The sequence below is a fragment of the Nycticebus coucang genome, chromosome 2, assembly GCF_027406575.1.
Source record: "Nycticebus coucang isolate mNycCou1 chromosome 2, mNycCou1.pri, whole genome shotgun sequence".
Taxonomy (NCBI): Eukaryota; Metazoa; Chordata; class Mammalia; order Primates; family Lorisidae; genus Nycticebus; species Nycticebus coucang.
In genome coordinates, this window is record NC_069781.1 from 117,808,089 (window position 1) to 117,827,870 (window position 19,782).

General features: G+C 52.6%; 1 protein-coding gene across 3 annotated transcripts in view; it reads left to right on the forward strand.

Moving 5' to 3' along the window:
- The first annotated feature begins 9,836 nt into the window (after positions 1-9,836).
- SBNO2 (strawberry notch homolog 2) overlaps positions 9,837-19,782 on the forward strand; it is a 59,603-nt gene continuing 49,657 nt past the window's right edge. For 2 of the 3 annotated variants that reach the window (XM_053581441.1, XM_053581450.1), the window contains exon 1: positions 9,838-9,993. The gene's annotated coding sequence lies outside the window, so the exon portion shown is untranslated. Of the gene's footprint in view, positions 9,994-19,782 lie in introns of all 3 variants that reach the window. The other variant, XM_053581451.1, reaches the window with a different exon arrangement.

A 19,782-nucleotide genomic window follows, 5' to 3' on the forward strand; every position in this document is an offset into this window, starting at 1 on the left:
TGAGGCAAGAGAATCTCTTAAGCTCAAGAGTTTGAGGTTGCTGTGAGCTGTGATGTCACGACACTCTACCAATGGCGACACAAAGAGACTATCTCAAAAAAAAAAAAAAGAGAGAGACATGAGAAGCATTATGTCTACTGAGTTCAGGTAATTCACGTACCTTGGCTTCCCGGAGTGCTAGGATTTCAGGCATGAGACACTGTGCTCTGTTGATTTTTTTCTTTTCATTAAGAAAGCTTCAGCATACCCCCACCAGACTACAAGTGCTTAACACATAGTGGTATTTACCATTTTCTTTTCTTTCTTTTTTTTTTTTTTAGAGACAGAGTCTCACTTTATTGCCCTTGGTAGAGTGCTGTGGCATCAGAGCTCACATCAACCTTCAATTCCTGGGCTTAGGCAATCCTCTTGCCTCAGCTTCCCGAGTACCGGAACTGCAGGCATCCGCCACAATGCCTGGCTATTTTTTTGTTGCAGTTTGGCCAGGTCCAGGTTTGAACCCACCACCTCAGTATATGGGGCCGGCGCCCTACCCACTGAACCACAGGTGCTGCCCAGTATTTACCATTTTCTCACTGAAACTCTCTAAAAGAGGTACTGAGATTATCTACATTTTACAGATGGGCTAATTGAGGTGCAGTGAGGTCATGTAATTGTTTGACATCACACAGCCACTGGGTAGAAGAGCTAGGATTTGAACTCTGAAAGTCTTAACTTGTGCCCTCCATTTGAGTAGGCATTTTTGTGGCCTTGGCATTCTGAAATGACTGTCAGGGGAGGAAAAGCTCCCCACATTCTCTTCTGTTGGATCCTACCTCTGGAGGTGCTGAGTAGGAGCCAGAACTGGGGAAGTCCAGATCCTTCCCAATCGCCTGTGGGATCTGAGGCAGTAGAAACTGGGGCTGAGAGGGGATGGCCAGATTCCACAAAGCTCTTTAAACATCCCTGATATCTACTTCAAGCAAGTCCCTCTGAGCCATTGGACCCTAGAATGACTTAGCCAGTACAGGGCCCTGGCTTCTCTGGAGTTTCCCTTGGGGCTAGGCAGGGCATCCAAAGTAAAGGTACAAAAAGTCCCAGTACAGGTGATATAAGCCCTCAGGGCTGGCTGTGACGTACACTCAGGATAGCCAGTGTTGGGACTGGGAACTTGTTCTATCTCCTGGGACCCTTGGACAGAGCTTACCTAGCAAAGGCCTATCCTAGAGGGCCAACAGAAGGGCATCCTGCTTATTCCTGGCCTGAAAGTTTCCTCAGGGATGCTCTGTTCTCCGTGGTAGCCTGGTACCTATAAACAGAGCCTGACTATGAGTGGCACCCAATAAATACATGTCAGATGAATTCATGGCCCCAAACCTGTGGCCAGCCCCATCTCATCCTCCTACCTGTCTTGCAGCCTGATCCTGTACCCAGACCCCATGTTCTCTCCCCTCACTTTGCCCCCTGCCACCTTCACGGCATCTTCTCTGTATTTTAAATCCTCCCATGCCTCCCTATCACTCCAGGGACAAAGTCAGTCCTCTACCTGGTCACCTGTTGAGATAGGGTTGGGTATAGAGTCTTGACTGAGGGGCACCCTGAGAGTCTTCACCTCTCCCCCAACTCTTCCTCAACTCAAGCCTGGCTCTCATTAGTTCTTTTTTTTTTTTTTATTTAAGAGACAAAGTCTTCACCCTCAGTAGAGTGCTGTGATGTCAAAGCTCACAGCAACCTCCAGCTCTTGGCTTACGTGATTCTCTTGCCTCGGCCTCCTGAGTATCTGGGACCACAGATGCCCCACCACAACGCCCCATCTTTTTTTTGTCGCAGTTTGGCCGGGGTTGGGTTTGAACCCTCCAACCCTTGGTATATGGGGCCCGCGCCCTACTCACTGAGCCACAGGCGCCACTTGCTCTCATTAGTTCTTATTAGAAAGTTCAGTTTGGGACCTTTCTCTGTTTTTCTGATACAACTCAACCTCTTCCCATCCAGCACATCCAGGCAGATCAAGTAACATCTAGCCCCACCCCAGTCATCAAATGCATTGCTCTGTAACCTTCAATGGCTTTTAGTGCCTCAGGATAAAGGCCTAGTTTGGGTTTTCAGGTCCCCTCTTTCCCAGTTATTTGCCCTCACGTGATCCCAAGACACTCTCTCACCTCTGGGCCTTTGCATGTGGTGTGCCTCATCTTTTTTTTTTTTTGTTTGTTTTGTTTTTGTTTTTGTTTTTAGAGACAGAGTTTTACTTTATTGCCCTCGGTAGAGTGCTATGGCATCACAGCTCACAGCAACCTCCAACTCCTGGGCTTAGGCAATTCTCTTGCCTCAGCCTCCTGAGTAGCTGGGACTACGGGTGCCTGCCTAGCTATTTTTCTTGTTGTTATTGTTGCAGTTTGGCCACGGCCTGGTTCCAACCCACCACCCTCAGTATATGGGGCCAGTGCCCCCCTCACTGAGCCATAGGTGCCGCCCGCCTCCTCTTTGTTAATCCTTTCTCTCCCAGGTGACATATGATTTGCTGGTCTTCCTTCAATACACAGCCTTTCCCAGATATCAAACTTTAGGGAATAGCCCTGATCCAAACTGAGCTGCTAAGGTCTGTGCCCAGCGTGGGGGTGCCAAATGCCCAGCTTAAGGGTACTGGGTTGGATATCACTCGGTCCTTAGTCCTAGGTGGCCCAGCCTTAGTGCAGAGGCAGGGAGGCCTGTCCAGAGTGGGATTACAAACCTGTTGGACAGGTTTGCTGTTCCCTTCAGTTGTCTGGGCACAGAGGCAGCCCTGGCCTGACCTGGCAGGATCTTGCTGTGGGCCCAGGCTGTACCAAGGAGGGAGCTGCAGGACCCAGGAACATTCTAGTCAGCACCTGCTTAAGGGCACCTTGAACAGTTGGCAGGTGGGGCCTGACTGCAGGGAGAGTGTTGGGCTGGACACTGCAGGGCCAGCTTAGTAGATGGGAGCTAGTGAGGAAAGAAGGGGTGGGGGAGAGAGAGAGAAATAGACTGAGAGACAGATACAGAGAGACAGGGGACACAGAGTTGAACATGGCGGGGAGAGAGACAGGGAGAGATAGAGAAACAGAGAGACAGGGAGAGATGGAGATAGGAAGAGACAGAGGGAGACAGGAAAAGACAGAGACAGAGAGACAGAGGTAGGCAGAGGGAGAGATGGAGAGACAGGAAAGAGGGAGAAGGAGAGAAAGACAGAGACAAAGAGACAGAGAAAGAGAGATAGACAAACAGGGAGAGACAGAGTCAGAGAGACAGAGAGAGACAGGGAGTGACAGATAGACATAAACCAGGGGGGTCAGACATAGCTTTGTGTGGCAGGGGCAGGCCCTTGCTCCTCCTGCCTCAGTTTTCCCTTCTCCACTCAGGGAAATACCTGTGTGGGGCTTGGGATTGGGAGGGAGACAACAGAGGGGAGAGGCCAGAGAGGGAGGCAGCAGGTCTTGAGGCTGGGGTCTGGTAAGGGGAAGTGGTGCAGAAAGGAGAAGTGGGGAAGGGCCTGGGCCGGGGGAGGCTGGCAGGAAGGAGGTGTCCCCAAGGCTGGGAACCCAGGGACTTTCCAGAATGTGTAGAATCAGGAAGTGGCTTTGTCCTGTCCCTGCCCCCTCCATTGGGCTAGATCAGGCCAGACCCACCTGTCCTGCCTCACCTGTCCAGGTCTGAGGGTCTGCTGGGAGCCCCCTTGCCACACCTACCGGCCTCACTCTCCTGGACAGCAGAAGGAGCACAGCCTTGAGGTCCTTCTTACTGCCCAGGAGGAACACCGAGGTGAGGGAAGTGATCCACCTCCCAGACAGAGAAACTGAGGGGTAGCTCAAGGATCTCCTTATGGTAACTTCTGGACTTATATGACATTTTCTATTGCTTGAAATAATTTATTATTTATTCATTTATTTTTGAGATAGAGTCTCACTTTGTCTCCCTTGGTAAAGTGCTGTGGCATCATAGCTCACAGCAATCTCAAACTCCTGGGCTTAAGCGATTCTCTTGCCTCAGCCTCCTGGGTAGCTCAGACCATAGGTGCCCACCACAACACCTGGTTATTTTTTAGAGTCGGAGTCTCACTCTGGCTCAGGCTGGTCTCAAACCTGTGAGCTCAGGCAATCCACTTGCCTCAGCCTCCCAAGTGCTGGGATTACAGGCATAAGCCACTGAACCCAGCCAATAATATATTTTTTATGAGACAGTCTCACTCTTTGCCCAGGCTAAAGTGCCATGGCATCAGCCTAGCTCATAGTAACCTCAAACTGCTGGGTTCATCAAGCAAACCTCCTGCCTCAGACTCCTCAGTAGCTGGAACTAAAGGTGCTTGCCATACGCCCAGCTAATTTTCAATTTTTAGTAGAATTGGGAGTTCTGCTATTACTCAGGCTGCTCTCAAACTCCAGAGCTCAAGGGATTCTACTGCTTTGGCCTCCCAGAGTGTTAAGATTGCAGGCATGGGCCACTGCACCTGGCCAAATGTGCTGTATTTTATCTGGCAACCCTACTTCCACAAGTCTGTCAAAGGTCTCAGGGGGACATTTAGGAGGGGCCTGCATGGAAGAGTGGCAGAGGGAGGGCTTAGAGAACACAGTCCCACCAGAAAACCTTCACGACTGCCACACAACTCTGTCTCCCAGGAGCCTATTCCACCCTTCACAACACACTGAGGACCCTGGCCTGAGCCTGGACCAGGAGACTTCAAGGGGCTGGTGCCATCAGAGGAGGGGGCTGTAGACACCTATGACCAGCTGGGTGTCTCCCTGGGGGGTTCCTTATGCAGCCTGAACTGGGGGAGCTGGGACCACAAGGGGCCCCCTCCTCCTGCCCATCTGCATTGCCCAAAAATCTCTCCTTTCTAGACCTCCAACCTCAAGCTTCCTGTTGAACATTCACTATATGACACTGTGTAAAGATCCAGAATTTTACCTGGAAATTTTCCTACTGATGGAATCCTAGGCACTGTCTAATTGAGTTATATGGACAACCTTGGAAGCAGCTGCTTGTATTATCATTTTTCTTATTTTACAGGTGGGAAATTGCAGACAGAGAGAGGTTAAGTAATTTTCCTGGGTCGTACAGTAAATAGGCAGAGCTGCACCCAAAGCTAGGCCATGAGCTTCAGAGTTGCATCCCTACTGCTCTTTGAAGCTGCCTTTTGTGATTCCCTGGAAATCCCCAAATCTGACTAATTCGCTAGACATCATCCGACTTGGCAGATTCCTGCATGCTGAAATGGCTGGACACTCCCCCTTCCCCCGCCCCTGGGCAAACTGCCCCCATTTCAGGCAAAATTACCCATAGACGCCTCATGGTTTCCCAAAGTGGACATGGCAGAATGGTGACCTTGGCTGGCCTAAGGTCACCAGTTCTCTGCCTTAGTTTCCTCACCATGAAATGCAGGTAATACCAGTTCCTATTTCTCAGAGGGCCATTGTGGGAACAAAGCTAGATTCCTTAATAGGGCTAGTATTCCTGTGCTCAGAAGGACCTCACACTCAGTTTAATGCTTAGCTGTTGTACTGAAATTCTTAAGTAAATTTCGGGTAAGGGGCCCTGCAATTTTGTGCTTCATTGCGCCTTGAAAATTGTGTGGATGGTCCTGTGTGGGAGGAAATGAGAAAATGCAGCTGGACACCAGCCATCTCCCAAGTCAACTCATTTACTTTTCTGAATCTTGAGTGTCTACTGCTCAATTTAATAGCTTTTCATTAGCTGTGAAAAATGGTTTTTATTTTTTTCACTGCAGCCTCAAACTCTGGGTTCAAGTGATCTTCCTAACACAGCTTCCTGAGTAGCTGAGAGTACAGACACCATGCCTGGCTAATTATTCTTATTTTTTTGTAGACATGGGGTCTTGCCATTTGCCCAGGCTGTTTCTAAACTCCTAACCTTAAGGGATCTTCCCACCTTGGTCTCCTAAAGTGCAGGGATTACAGACATGAGCTACACATTCGGCATAATAGTTTTCAAAGTTGAAGTTATAGTCACAATTGCCAAAAACTGAACCTTACTCTGTATAAATAACTTCTCTTCCCCTGTTTTCAGTTTTCCCATCTGTTCCTTTGTGCTTTCAGGTTTGATGACAGAAGATCTTTGGCACCAGGTTTAGGACGTATTTCTCTCCCTTGTCAGGCTTTTGAACAGCTTTTACTTTGCATAGACTGTCCTTCCCACTCTTTTTTCTTTTTTTTGAGACAGAGTCTTACTTTGTTGCCCCCCTGGTAGAGTGCTATGGTGTCATAGCTCACAGCAACCTCAGACTCTTGGGCTCAAGTGATTCTCTTGCTTCAGCCTCCCAAGTAGCTGAGACTAAAGGCACCTGCCATAACACCCAACTATTTTTAGAGGCGGGTCTTGCTCTTGCTCAGGCTAGACTCCAACCTGTGAGCTCAGGCAATCCACCTGCCTCCGCCTCCTAGAGTGCTGGGATTATAGGTGTGAGCCACCGGGCCTGGCCCTCCTTTCCACTCTTGTCCGAATGGCAAACTCCTGTTTGAATCTCAAAACCCAGCTTCAACATTTGCACCACCAAGAAGTCCTAGGAAGAAATTTCAACACTTCTGGGCCCCAGGCCTGCTCTTGCATGTAAGAGTGTCTGGTCCAGGGCGGCACCTGGTGGCTCAGTCAGTAAGGCGCTGGCCCCATATACCGAGGGTGGTGGGTTCAAACCCGGCCCCGGCCAAACTGCAACCAACCACCATAGCCGGGCGTTGTGGTGGGCGCCTATAGTCCCAGCTACTTGGGAGGCTGAGGCAAGAGAATCGCTTAAGCCCAGGAGTTGGAGGTTGCTGTGAGCTGTGTGAGGCCATGGCACTCTACCGAGGGCTATAAAGTGAGACTCTGTCTCTACAAAAAAAAAAAAAAAAAAAAGAGTGTCTGGTCCTAGCTCTCTCTCACCTAGACTAGGGACTTCCTGAGGTCAGGGCAGAGAATCAAGTCTTCTTCAGAGGCTTAGCTTTACCTAGCCCACAGCCAGGCATAGAGCAGCCTCCCTAGGAAAGGGAGTTCAGGCGGCTCCCATAGTTCAGTGGGTAGGATACCAGCTACATACACCCAGGTTGGTGGGTTTGAACCCAGTCCGAGCCAGCTAAACAACAATGACAACTGCAAAAAAAAATAGCTGGGCGTTGTAGCACACTACTGTTGGAGGTTGCTGTGAATTGTGATGCCATGGCACTCTCTCGAGGGCAACATAGTGAGATTCTGTCTCAAAAAAAAAAGAAAGAAAGGGAGTTCACTGAAAGAATAAACAAGCTCATGGAAAAGCACACTGTAATTCAAGGAGTTGGAATGGGTGCAGAAAGTGGCTGGTGGTGAGTTGGGTCCAAGGAGCTACAATAGTGTCATCATCATCATCACTGAAATCAGGCTGGGGAGGAGGGTGATCTGTGTGAATTGACCCAGCCTGCTCTATGGTGGATCCAATCGGCTCAGCCACAATTAAACTGCCCTGGGGTGCCAGCCACTGTGTCAGGGCCCAGTCCTACCCTTTTCTTTGCAATGAGGAAAATCCCAGGATAGAAGCCCCTGGGGGAAGGGATCCAGAGGAGCCCCCAGGCTCCCATGGCTCTGCCTGAAAGTATCCTGCTCTCTTTTGGGCTGGTCCCTGAGACTCACCTGAACGTCCTTATGTTCAGTCACTGTGTTGCCGGGGTCCAGAAATGTGTTTGGGTTGGAAGACAGGATAGTGGGCATAGAACTTTTGGTGGAAAGGCAATAAATGTAGAAGGCATGACTGGCAGGCCCAGGTCCATTTTTTTTTTTTGAGACAGCATTTCCGCTATGTTGCCTGGTAGAGTGCTATGGCATCACAGCTCACAGCAACCTCCAACTCTTGGGATTAAACTATTCTCTTGTCCCAGCCTGTAGCTGGGACTGCAGGCACCCGCCACAACGCCTGGCTATTTTTTGGTTGTAGTGTCATTGTTGTTTGGTGGGCTGGGCTGGATTCGAAGCCGCCAGCTCTGGTATATGGTGTATGTGGCTGGAGCCCTAGCCACGTGACCACAGGTGCTGAGCCCATTCTTTTTTTCTTTTTTTAAAGATAATCTCACTCTTCACTCTGGGTAGAGTGCGGTGATGTCATAGTTCACAGCAACTTCAAATTCTTGGGTTTAAGCAATCCTCTTGCCTCAGCCTCCCAAGTAGCTGGAACAACAGGCACACATGACAACACCTGACTATTTAATTAATTAATTAATTTTTTGGAAACAAGAGTCTCACTATGTCGCCCTCGGTACAGTGCCCTGTTGTTAGCTCACAGCAACTTCAAACTCTTGGGCTTAAGCAATTCTCTTGTTTCAGCCTCCCAAGTAGCTGGGACTACAGGTGTCCGCCACAATGCCTGGCTATTTTTTTTGTTGCAGTTGTTGTTTAGCTGGCCCAGGCTGGGATTGACCCGCCAGCCTGGGTGCATGTGGCTGGCGCCACAATCACTGTGCTACGGGCACTGGGCACTGAGCTGTTTATTTTTTTTTGAGGCAGAGTCTCACATTGTTGCCCTTGGTAGAGCCCCCTAGCATCATAGCTCACAGCAACCTCAAACTCTTGGGCTCAAGCGATTCTCTTGCCTCAGCCTCCCAAGTAGCTGGGACTACAGGTGGCCACCACAACACCCCCTATTTTTTAGAGATGGGGTCTCACTCTTGCTTAGGCTGGTCTTGAACTTGTGAGCTCAGGCAATACATCTGTCTCAGCCTCTCAGAGTGCTAGGATTACAGGCCTGGCCACCGTGCCCAGCCTTATTTTTTATATTATTATTTTTTTAGAGACAGAGTCTCACTTTGTCGCCTTCAGTAGAGTGCTGTGGCGTCACAGCTCACAGCAACCTCCAGCTCTTGGGCTTAGGCGATTCTCTTGCCTCAGCCTCCCGAGTAGCTGGGGGTATAGGTGCCTGCTGCAACGCCCAGCTATTTTTTTTATTGCAGTTTGGCTGGGGCTGGGTTCGAACCTGCCACCCTTGGTATATGGGGCCGGCACCCTACTCACTGAGCCACAGGCACCACCCTATTATTTTTTTTTAGAGAAAGGGTCTCATTTTGCTTAGGCTGGTCTCAAACTCCTGAGCTCAAGCTATACACCCTCTGCAGCCGCCCAGAGTGCTAGCATTATAGGAGTGAGCCACCATGTCCAGCCCTATTTTTTGTATTTTTAGTAGAGACTCGGGTCTTGCTTTTGCTCAGGCTGGTCTGGGACTCCTAAGTTTATGCAATCCACCCACCTCGGCCTTTCCAAGTGCTAGGATTACAGGTCTGACCTACCGTGCCTGGCCTCGGGTCTATTCTATTCTATTTATTTATTTATTTTTGAGACAGAATCTCAAGCTGTTGTCCTGGGTAGAGTTCCGTGGTGTGATAGCTCACAGCAACCTCAAACTCTTGGTCTCAAGTGATATCCTCTTGCCTCAGTTTTTCTATTTTTAGTAGAGACGGGGGTCTTGCTTTTGCTCAAGCTGGTCTGGAACCCGTGAGCTCACAATCCACCTGCCTCGGCCTCCCAGAGTGCTAGGATTATAGGCGTGAGCCACGGCGCCCGGCTTCCCAGGTCCATTTTAGATGATTATTAGGGAGTCTCTGTTTGAAGGTCTGGGGTGAGTGTGCACTAGGGGCAGACTGGGCATATGCAAAGGGCTGGACCTTTTCAGGAGGCCGAGGAAAGAGAGGCAATGAGCATGTGCACAGTAAAGCAGGCTCGATTTCAACCATTTTGCCGAAGAGGAAACTGAGCCTGGAGCAGGGTAGAGCATGTGCCAGTCCCCCCACCGTACCATGGAGACATGTATTCGAATTTTGGGATCTTGGAGTTCCAGCCCCTTCTTGAGGCCTGGAGGATAGCCCCGCCCCCGCGCCTAGACCACGCCCCGCACCACTGAAAACCCGCCTCTACACACCGCCCCCGCGGCGTGACCGGAAGTGCGCGGGCCTCCAAGATGGCGCCCGAAACCCGGAAGTGAGCCACTGCCGCGGAGACGCTCGGAGAAACTGAGGAGCCGCGAGCTCCGCACCAGCTGGACCCGGGTCTGAGGTGAGGTTGAGTCCCGCCGCGGCCCTAGATCTGATTCCGACGCGATTCCAGCTCAGTCCGATCCTGGGCTTGGTCCCGCGTGAGCCCGTCGCTCCAAGTGGTTGCGCGCGTCCCTGCTTGGGTTCCGGGTGCCGCGGGGCGGGGGCGAATGCGGCAGCCACCCCCGCGACTCCGCCCCTGCCGCGACCCTCGACGACCCAGTTCTCTGTCGCGAACCTTGACCCCACACTGCCGGGCGATCCCCGCCGTGAACTTTGACTCCTCTCTCCGTGGCGACTCCCATCCACCTTGAGTTCTCGCACTCCTCGTTGACCCCTGACCTTTCTTTTTCTTTCTTTCTTTTTTTTTTTTTTTGTGGTTTTTGGCCGGAGCTGGGCTTGAACCCGCCACCTCCGGCATATGGGACCGGCGCCCTACCCCTTTGAGCCACAGGTGCTACCCTGACCTTTGGTTTTCTGGTGACTCTTAGTTTCCGACTTTTTAGTGACCCTCTGTTGACTCCGAACTGTTTTGTTCTGGGGTCCTTTCTTGTGACCCTCAACGTTGTGCGCCTCGTGACCACAGCCTTTTTTCCTAGTGAATCCCGATCTCTTCCCGTCTCATTGATCCTCAACCCTAGGCTTCTTGGGGGTTCATGCCCTTTCCTTCCCAGTTACCCCCTCCCAATTCCCCACTGCTCCGGGCATTCTGACCCTGGCTTCAGGAGGGGCAGATACGCCTTTTTCCCGGTTTCTCATGTGAGTCCCTGGATTCGGGACGAGGCTTGCTGTTTTTAACGGACCCCAGAGCATGTCTGTGTGGGAGTGTGTCGTGGGGCTGACACCAAAACTGGGCCTCCAAGCACAGGCCAGAGGGCAGGTAGTGGACAGAGGTGGCCCCAGGAGCAGTATGTGTGGGTGGATGGGGCAGGGGGAGGCCGTCTCTGTGGATCCTGTCCCTGTTGTATTTCTCCCCACCACCCCAGGACCCTGAAGAATGCCTGGAGGGACCAACCCAGGCTGTTCCCTGGGGAACAGGGACTATGGCGGTCAGGGACAGCAAGTGTCTCTCTACATGAAGTGATTAACATTCTGAAAAGTAAAATAAAGCCAAGTCTGTAAAGTGTGTAGCCGGGATATCTCCTGGCTTCTGCTTCCCAGAATGCCTGTTAGTCCCGCCTGCTCTGGAATGGCCTTCCTGTCTGTAGACTGTCTTGAGAGGCTGGATTTGGTGTCATTTCTTGCATCCTGTTAACTCAGGTGCTTGGCTTCAGAGCTGGTCTACATTGATGATTGTTGGCAGTTTTGGGGACAGTGGGGGTTTTGGAATGGCAAGGGGGGAACTATGTAGGGCTGACCTTTGCTTGGAACTGACTAAATAAACCTCCCTCAGGTGAAGTTTTCAGGTTCTGGAGGCTGGCAGGTGATACCTGCTCACCAGAGGTGCTTCTGAATGTTCATGGCAAGAGCAGATGAAGGATGGAGGGTCCCAAGGCTGCAGACCTCAGAGGGAATGAGCTTGCTGGTCACAGGCTGAACTTTATTCCTGGGAGGTGTGGAGCTGTCACAGGCACCCTCTCTGAGACAGGCTTCCCTGACTTAACCCTGGGAGGATAGTGGCAAGGACCTAGAGTTCGTGGCAGGCCAGGAGAGTAGCCCAGGGAAGGAAGGTACTGGCCCATGCAGTATCCCTTTCTTCCCCAGCACCTTCTTGCTCACGGGCTTCCTGATTACTTTCAACCTGGATTTTCCCAGGGGAGGTCCCCAGAGGTAGGGTGACAGCCTCTCAGAGCTGTTTGCTATGGGGCACCTCCAGAGTCCTTGGGGAGAAAGCTGGAATAAGACACCTCAGAGGGTGGGGTTTCCTGGGCAGGAGAGATGTAGGCAGACTCTGTCTTCCTTGGAGAGGGGAAAGACCAGGCAGGTGCCCGCCTGCCCTGGAGGTGTGATTTCAGACAACTGGGAGGATCCCAGCAGACATTTGCTCACACCTGCTGGGAGCCAGGAGGACTCCAGTGGGAGAAGGGTTAGTTGTGCAGACAGGGCTGTTGAGGCCCTAGGCCCCCAGGTGTGGAGCTGGATTTCTAGAGGGAATTTCTCTTGGGCAGTATTTGTTTATTCGTTTGTTCATTCACAGTTAACTTTGAAGTTGGGCCAGTCTGGATAGGAGACACCCATATCCAGGTTCAGGGGAGAATGTCCTATGCTTTCCAGCTGCTGGACACTGCCCTCAGCCTGGAAGGGGAACTGACAGCCCAGAGGCCTTCCTTCCCCCCTCCCCCAGGGGGCGTGACAAGCCAGACTTGGCCCAGCTCAGTTCCAGAAAAGTTTCAGATGCCCCTCCACCAGGGTCCACTGTTGGGCAGAAACGCCGACACAGCAAGAGTGATCTGGGCCTGGAATAAAGAGGCAACTGTGTGGGCAGAAAAAGCCTGGTCCCCAGAGGCTGTGTCCCTCCCAGGAGGGCCCACATACAGGGGTCAGCTTGTTCCTGTGTTGGGTTGGGAGCGTAATGTAATCTAAGACTGTGAACACACTGGGAGGTTGATGTGGCTGGTTGTGTGGAGGCAGCCCCCATGGTGCCAGCACAGTCCTAGGGACTGTGTGGGTGCATATGTATACACATGTGCCTGCTTGTTCACAATGTTACATACATACACTTCAATGTGTATATGTGCTTGTGGCTGTGTTCGTGTATTTTGTGTGTGTATGCATGTGGTTATATACTCCATTGCCTGTTGTGTGGGTGTATTGCTCGTGCATGTGTGTGTTGCACATGCATGTGTGTTGTGTGTGTGCCTGTATATCTGAGTTCAAGCATGTGTTGTGTGCATGTGATATTTCATGAGCAGGTTTGAAGTGTCTCCATTCACCTTTACCTTTTCTTTTCTTTTTGAGACAGAGTCTCATTATGTCGCTCTTGGTAGAGTGCTGTAGTGTCACAGCTCATAGCAACCTCAAACTCTTGGGCTTACGTGATTCTCTTGCCTCAGCCTCCCACGTAGCTGGGACTATAGGCACCCGCCAGGACACCTGGCTATTTTTTGGTTGCATTCATCATTGCTGTTTAGCAGGCCTGGTTGGGTTCGAACCCACAGTCTCAGTGTATGTGGCCGGCGCCCTATTCACTGAGGCACAGGTGCCGAGCCTCCATTCACCGAGCCACAGGTGCCGAGCCTCCATTCACCTTTTCTACAGCTGAAGGCTATATGGTCAGCACATGAGGAGGGTGGAGTGCAGCTGGCTATGGGGCATAGTCTGAGAGCGAGGTCACCCAGACCTGGTTCCTGTGCTAGCCTGCCCTTGCCTGCCTACCCACTACACAGCGCAGCGTGGTGGATGAGCCCAGCCCCTTGGACCTGCCTCCGGGCCCCCTCCCCCTGCTGGGGGGAGTGTCAATCCAGCACCTGCAGGCTCAGGGGCTGGGATAAAGATCAGCTTTCTCAGGGTCACTGCTGATGGAGACTGCTGGCTGAATGGTCACCTTCCTTCCTTCTCTGGGAGGTGTGGTCACTTGTCCTGGGGGCCTATGACTCAGACCAAAGTTCTAGCTGAGACTGGGATTTCAGATGCACTGTCTATGACTCCTGCTTGCTCTAGGCTAACTGGAGTCCTTGGGGAAGCAGAGACTAGACCCTCACTTAGGTGCCAAGGTATGTACTACGGCATGGGTGAAACTGGAAAATGTGCTCAGTGAGAGACATGAAACACAGAAGGACACACAGCGTGTGATTACATTTATGTTAAATGTCCAGGACAGGCAGATCTGCAGAGACGTGAAGTGGATTCATGGTCATCAGGTGTTTGGGCTGGGCACGGGGGAGTGATTGCTGATGATATTGAGACTCCTTTTGAGGTGATGGAATGTTCTGGATCAAGACGGGATGGTGGCATAGTTCAGAATATACTAAAAACTACCAAGCTGTTCACTAAATGAGTGAATTCTATGGTATGTATCTCAGAGAACGCATTAGTGTTTGAAAGAGAGTACAGCCTGTCTCTACCCTTGAGGAGCCCGTGTGGATGATATGACCCTACTTGAGCCCAGCATCCCTGGGAGTGGGGCAGGCCTCAGACCACCTCCCCAGGAACCCCTCACCCAGCCTGGCTGTACTCGAGACCACTGCAGAAGCCTGGACTCTGGTGCAGGGTGAGGGCAGGCCTTGGGCTATGTGTACCTGGAGTGTAGGAGCCAGGGTTGTAGTGAGAGCATGGGTCCTGTGAAGGCTGCAGCCTGGAATTTGGCACTTAGCTGACTGTCCTGTGGGTTCTTCTGGGCCTCTCATCCTGGGCCCCCCCATGGGGCCAGGCCTGACCTCCAGCAATGGGGGTGGGAGCGGGGGAGTGCCGAGTTAGCGCCACAGTGTGCCTGGTCTTGCTGCCCTAGGCAGCCCAGGGACAGGTGTGGTACCCTCCTGCCCTGCCCTGCACAGAACGCTGGGGGTTGTAGGCAGTAGAGAGGCTCCATGTCTAGTGATATTCCTCCAGGCCCCCCTTCATATCTACCCTTCCTCTCTATGCCCTACTCCATGCCAGATGCTATTTCCTAGACTCAGACCCTAGATCAGAGGAATCCCAGCGTCTTATAAGGGTGAGGGCCCGACCCAGAGACTTGTGCACAAACAGTGTCATGGCCATCTATGTTGAGATCGTCAAGTTTAAAGAAGCTGTCAAGTGCTGTGTCCCTCCTTCAGGGTTGGCCTCCATTCCTGGGCAGAGCGAATCCCTAAGTGAAACCGAAAGAGACAGCCTTGGCTTTCCTTCCAACACTAGCCATATTTTGAGACGAATGTGTGCCAGATTCTGGAAGGCAAGTCACTCAGGTTTCCTGGGAGTCTGCTGCCCCTACTGGGGCTGAAGGCCGTGGACACAGGACACTTGAGCATCCAGGAGGAAGGGAGTGGCACCACTGGCCTGAAGTGGGTAGTAAACTTTATGGGCCTGACTCATAGGCTTAGAGCTCTGGGAGCAGCCAGTGACCCTCCTTAGGTGCCCCTTCAGCCTGGAACCAAGAGATGTCTTCTCTTCATGTTGGGTAAACTGAGGAACAGTGCATCCCAGACAACTTTTTTTACTGCCTGGTGAACTTTGATTGGATGCTGTGGTTACTGTGTTGTGTGGGGATCAGGGGCTCTGTGGGAAGAGCTAGCTAGTGTCTGGAACTAGACCAGGGCTGCAAGTTCTGAGGAACCCAGGGAAAGTCTGGGGGTATGTTCATCGGGGCTGCTTCAGACGGGGGTTGGCCCTGGAGCTGTGATGTGGGGTTGTAGGACCCTTCTACCCTAGACTGGCCTGGGGCAGAGAATGCTGTTGGTGTCTCCTGGTGCAGGTGAGATGGCCAGGACCATTGTAGGGGGTTCCTCAGATTCTGGGATGGCTTTGGCCCATTGTTTTGGAGATGGATGGGCTCAGGCAGACATCAGCCCCCTGCATATTGGTGGCTTACAGGGATGGTATTGGGGGTGTCCAGGATTGTGACAGAGCATGTATCTCTGTGCCTGGTGAGTGGCAACCGAGAGGGACTTTGGCCTGATGGAGAGGCTGGGTATGGTTGCCTGAATCTCGGACTTTGAGAAATCAGGGGCTGCTACCTACCCCAGCTTCTCTAGACAAACCAGATGATCTGGAAACCCTGGGCCACATTCCTGTGCTGGGAGGCTCTATGTGGTCTTTCCTGGGGGTGTGTCCAGCCCCCTTCCTAACCCTGGCAAGGGTGGGTGGGTGAGGTGGGGGGGTCACCCTGGGAGAAGGATGCTTGGGGGCATTTCCCAGTGCTCAGGGGGCCTTACTTGGGAAACCTAGATAGAGCCATGCCGCTGATACCTTGATCCTGGCCTGGCGAGACCTGTGGCCAAGAATCCAGGAGGTACCTGGACCTCTGGTCTGTGGAACCCAGGAGTAGGCATGTGCACTGCTAAGTTAGTGGTCACCTATCATGGCAGAAAGAGAATATGGATCCAGGCTCCACTGGGGAGTCTTGGGGATCATGCTGCTGTTATTTCAGTGCCTCTACCCTCTTCCCCAAAGGTGGGCTCAGGGCCTAATAGTGTAGACATTTGCCAGGGTGAAAGTGGGGTGTGTGTTCCTTGCCCAGGCAGCACACGCATCTTGTTTTGGGTAAGTCTCTGTGTTCTCATCCCTCAAGCCAAGCCTGGAGCTGGGAGTGAGCCTCTTCCTCCTCCCTGTGAGATACCTGGTATTCTTTGGGCTCAAACAGAGGTCTCTTATGATGTTCTTGGCACCAAGGCTAGACCACTGGAGCCTCAGAACAATAGTGAGTGGTGGGACCACTCACCTGGGACCAGCGTAATCAAGTTGGGGACAACACCAGCTGATGTCCTACTTGGGGCTCTCCAGGGGGGCCAGGTAGAGAGACTTACTGGGCTGGCTGGCTGGTCTGGGGCACACCCACCATCAAGCAGGGATGGCAGCATGTGGGGCAGGGTTTCAAACAAGCAGGAGCACATCAGTTTCAGAGGACCAGGAAGTCAGGAATGAGTGGGATCTGACTTATCTGCTCGGGAGAAGACCTGTAGATCAGAGTAAACCACAAGCTCAGTGTGTCAGAAGCCTTTTGAAGATCAGATATAAGCATAAGACTCACATAGAGGAAGCAATCCCCATGGAAACTGCCTGGCTGGTGTAGGAAGCTGTCCTGTACCTGTCCAAGTGGGCAGGGTTTTAGAAGTCAGATATCAGTGAGAGTTGGTGAGCAAGTGCACTACTGGGACTCTGCCCTGCTTGGGATGGGTGGGTTGGTAGGTACTATCACCTTAATAAATCCTGTGGGTGTCCCCTGGTGGAACTGAACCACCTCTGGGAGGGGTGGATGGGCCAGGGCCTCCTGCAACTGCTCAGTGTTCTCAGCAGTAACTGAGGAGGCTTTGCCTTCCCCACTAAGCCTTGGGGAGGTGCTGCTGCAGACTGGGGGGGGGGGGGGGGCGTGCAGTGGCTGTGCACCCTGAGAGCATAGCCCTTGGGGCTGGCAGGGATGCCAACTGCCTTCTGAGGGCCCGTTGTCCTGTCTTCATACACACTGGAGCCTCTTGTCCAACTATCTCAGGTTGGTTTATGACATGTCACCTTGCTACATGCCTGTGAGCCCACTGGTCCTCAGGACTGGCTGCCTGGTCCACTGGTCTGACATGTCTGTGAGTCTGTGGCTGGCAGGTCCACTGGCCAGAGAGACAGGTGTGGGTGATCCTACATGAGTGCTTCTGGAGGCTAGCTTAGAGGGTCTTTTTGTCAGCATACATGGTTTTTTCATTGAACATTGTCACCCCCACCCCCACCACTGTACGCCTCTGGGATCTGGTTCTTGTTCCCCAGATGCTGGCTTCCCCTTAATGGGGGTTGGCCCTTGATTCTTTCTTAGGGGTGTGGGGCTGAGCGCTAACAACATCCAGGCCCTGGGTCCCAGACTTCCCTCTGTCCTTAAGTATGGCAGCTCCCATCCTTGAGAGACTATAGGGGCCCCACTCCCTGGCTGCTTGTCTTGGCCCTGGTGTCCTCCTGGCTCTGTTGCTTCCTCTCTCAGGGTTGAGTCAGGTCTCCTCTACTCACTGTACTTCTGGGTCTGTCTTCAGTCCTGTGGAGTCAGCTGGGCAGCCCTGACCTGGTTTCCCCTGAGGAGGCCCTGATAGTATGGCCTGGGACTTGAGTCCATTCTCCCTTACCCATGGCTAGTTTTAGAGTGGGAGTGCTAGGGCAGGTCTAGGGAGTGCTGGACCTGGCCTATGGGGGCCCCGGCTCTGACTCTGGCCTGGTTGCCCTCCCGTGCTCAGGGCAGTTGAGTCTTGATGGCCCAGCCCACTGGCTGCCCTGGGGAGGACCTGTGGTATCTCTGTTGAGCGAGTTCCCCTGCTCCACCTGCAGTGTTCCAGCACCTGGTCCTGTGGCTACAGGAGGTTTCATGTCAGAGCAGGATGAGAGGTTTCGTAAGAGAAGCTCTGTCAGCTCAGACGCCCACTAGGGTTCCCTCCCACCCTGGCTGTCCCCAGCTTGGGAACCTTCCTTCCAGGAGAAATGGATGGGGGACTCCACTGGAAACCAGAGGTGCTAGAAACCCTGAGCCCCCCCCCCCCAGGAGAAGCTATGATGGCCATGTGCCTGACTTTTCCTGAGGCCCACCTTGGAGTGAGGCCTAATGGTGGGGGTACTTTCTGGGGAGCTGGGATTCAGACCACATTGGGGCCCTAGGCCAACCAGTGTGTCATTCCCTGTTGGAGAAGCAGGAGCCCTCAGCCCCCTGGGGGTGTCTGGGTGCTGGAGAGGTGGCATCACCAACTTTCACCATGGAGGGAAGTAGGCAGTGAGCTTCCTCCTGGGACATCAAGGCAGAAGTAGAAATTCAAGAAACAAATGTGCAGGGCAGCGCTTGTGGCTCAGTGAGTAGGGCGCCGGCCCCATATGCCAAGGGTGGTGGGTTCAAACCCAGCCCCGGCCAAATTGCAACAACAACAAAAAAATAGCCGGGCGTTGTGGCGGGCGCCTGTAGTCCCAGCTGCTTGGGAGGCTGAGGCAAGAGAATCGCGTAAGCCCAAGAGTTAGAGGTTGCTATGAGCCGTGTGATGCCACGGCACTCTACCCGAGGGCGGTACAGTGAGACTCTGTCTCTACAAAAAAAAAAAAAGAAAGAAACAAATGTGCAACCTGCACTAGGCTCCCATACTTTCTGGTGGGCCCATGGCATCCCCTGTGAGCAGGAGGGCCCAGGCCCAGGAACTTCTGCTTGAGTTTGGCAGCCTAGAGCTGATGCTGCACAGATGGCCTAGGGGACTTTGGGGGCAATCCAGGCCTACAGCCCTCGGTGGCAGCCTCACCTCAGAGTACCCAAGTCTTCCTTGTTCACGCCCACCAGGGTTCATGGGGTGGGCTGGGGTCTGAGGTGGCCTGTGCTGGAACCAGCTCCCTACATCAGGTCTCACGGCTCAGGTTGCTCTTGTAACAGCCCCACAAACCAGGCAGCTTTAAACAACAGGTTTCTCTCTTACTCCTGGAGACCAGAAATCTAAACTCCAGGTGTCAGCAGGGCTTCGCTCCCTTTGAGGGCTCCAGGGAGGACTGTCCTGCCCCTCCCAGCTCTGGCAGCTCTTGGTATCCTTGGTTAGTGGCTGCATCTCTGTCTTTGCCTCTGTCTCCACATGGCCAGCTCCTGTGTCTTTTATTATGGTCACAAGTCACTGGATTTAGAGCCCACTCTACCCCATGTGACCTCATCTTCATTAATTACTGAATTAAATAATAATTTTTTTTTTTTTTAGAGACAGAGTCTCACTTTATCACCCTTGGTAGAGTGCTATGACATCACAGCTCACAGCAACCTCCAACTCCTGGGTTTAGGCGATTCTCTTGCCTCAGCCTCCCGAATAGCTGGGACTACAGGTGCCTGCCACAACGCCCGGCTATTTTTTTGTTGCAGTTTGGCCGGGGCCAGGCTTGAACCCTCCACCATCGGTATATGGGGCCGGCGCCCTGCCCACTGAGCCACAGGTGCCTCCCAAGACCTTGTTTCTAATAATGTTATTCTCACAAGCGCTGAATAGACCCTTCTCTCTGTCCCTGCATCCTCTCCTTTACCATAGGGACACTCCAAATTGTGGGCACTGTGGGATTTGGCTCTGGGCCTGAGCAACCCCTGCACAGGCTGAGCCATGTTGTGTGCCAGCTCTGTCCTCTTTCACGTGGGTATTCCCTTCCTCTGCTATTTGGAGTCTAGAGGATGGAAGGACAGCAGTGGCTATTCTGTCCACACCGAGCACTGTGGTCTGCGGGGCCCACACACAGAGATTAGGAGAGACCAGCCTCAAGC